The sequence below is a fragment of the Sciurus vulgaris genome (assembly GCF_902686455.1).
Source record: "Sciurus vulgaris genome assembly, chromosome: 1".
Taxonomy (NCBI): domain Eukaryota; kingdom Metazoa; phylum Chordata; class Mammalia; order Rodentia; family Sciuridae; genus Sciurus; species Sciurus vulgaris.
This window is the reverse complement of record NC_136461.1, coordinates 108,111,224-108,113,221: the sequence shown is the minus strand read 5'-3', so window position 1 is coordinate 108,113,221 and position 1,998 is coordinate 108,111,224.

Sequence of the window (1,998 nt, the reverse complement as noted above, 5' to 3'; positions counted from 1 at the left end):
AATATTTACAGATGAAAATAATTGAAATAAAAATTCTCTCCTGGGGTCAGGTGTTGCAACACACACCTGTAACTCCTGGGACTCTTGATACTGAGGCAGGAGGATCACACATTTTGGCCAGCCCCAGCAATTTATTGAGACCTCATCTGAAAATGAAAAAAAGAAACCTGATGGGGATAAAGTTCAGTGGTATATCATTCATTCCCTCTTCCCATAAGAGAAAAAAATTGACATTTTGCCACTAGGTCTTGAGCAGGACATCACCCACTTGGACATTCTATGTTTGCCCTCTAGGCTGGCCTTGCCCAGTGTAAAGGTTAATCTGGAACCTGTGATACCTAATCCCCTCCACCAATCCATGCTCAGTTGGACTCAAGCCTCTCTATTCCCCTCATCCTTCACCCACCCTCCCTCACACTCACCCTCCTGAACCAGCTCTCAGGCTGCTACTAAGGTGAACCACTTGGTCTCCTTCCCCAGTCCCACCTACTCTCTTAAGATTTCAAACACACCTTACATTCAGCTCTTTTCTCTGTGCATTTTTTGGCTTTGCACTCCAGTCAGTGGCTGAGCATGTAGCTGTGCTTTTCCTTATACCCCTGCCATAGTCTGCAGCCCCCAGGATTACGTAAGAGAAAGGAGAGTGCAGGCTGGAGCTGCCTGCCATTGGCCTGTTGGCTTTTCTTCCTCCTTGTGGTACATTACATGCAGTGCATGCTGGTGTATGTGCAGGAGCTCTGACTGCCTGTAAGAGGCAGTTCTGTGTCAGTGTCAAGTAGGAATGGAAGACCCTGTTGTCCCAAGCATTATGAGGCCTTAAGCTTATGGAGTGGAGGCAACCATACAATTCAATATCCACGTCCCTTTCTCGGCTCACCCTTGTCTGCCTTTTGGAGAAAATGTCCGAGGTTTGTGAAAATGCCTCAGTTTTCTATGACAGGAATCACTGGGCTAAAAAGAATAGTGAAGGTGTTTCCCAGATCCCACGTCTTACCTTTATTTCCTGTGCTACTGGACTAGAAATGTTGAAGGTGTGTAGACCTCATCAGAGTGTGGTAGACTTATTCTTGTTCTTTGGGAAACTGAGGTGACTAACAAATATTCTGTTACATTACCCTAACTGGCACTGCACCACATGCAAGCTGCTCTATCAGTTGGTATGGATGTTGCAAGTGGTTCCTAAAGATTTTTTTCTCCCTTTATCCTTCAGAACATAGGAATACAATATATCTTAATGATAATCCAAATCAACTGAATTTGTGATTTGTGTTTTCCTAGGTGTCAAAATGCAAACTTGTAGCAGACTAAGTTTATGCATCTGCCTTGGGTTTTCCTTGTGGTTGTAGAATCAAGTAAAGCATATTGAACTTTAGATGTTCAGTGGACATAGGACAGGAGGTGGCTTTTAGATGTGAAGTGTCTAAAGGAAACAAAATCAGAAAACAAAAGTCAGATTGGATATTTCAAAGGTTCTTGCCTTGTGAGTGTGAAAGCAATGTGCCCTTCTTTGTTCTGGCAAGTATACTTGACCTGTGTGAGAATGTGGTCAGGGTCTCCTTGCTGATTTCTTGGAGGTTGGATGAAGAATTTATTTTCAACTTGTGGTGTGGAGCTTCAGCATGAGCAACTCCACCTGGGTTTGATCTGTGGAACCTAGTGAAGGAGTTCAGTATGTACCTGAAACTTGTAGGCTGCAGTCAGTCTGAGGATCCATTCAGGCCTTATCCTTGCTTTTTCCACTCCTGTTCCACTCTGTTTTTGAACCAGAGGTGGATATACCTAGGGGAAGAAGGAAAATAGGAAATTGTAATTCATAGAAACGCCCTTTCACCTGGTATGTGTTAAAACATTTATTGGTCTTTTCATTAAGCTTTATGAAGAAATGGGAGATGACCAAGGAAAGGAAAAGCTTTAGCATTGGAAAAAGGAAATAGAATAATGAGGTCAGAGGAAATCAACAAACTGACTATTGTGTGAAAGGGAGGCAGCCAAACCTGG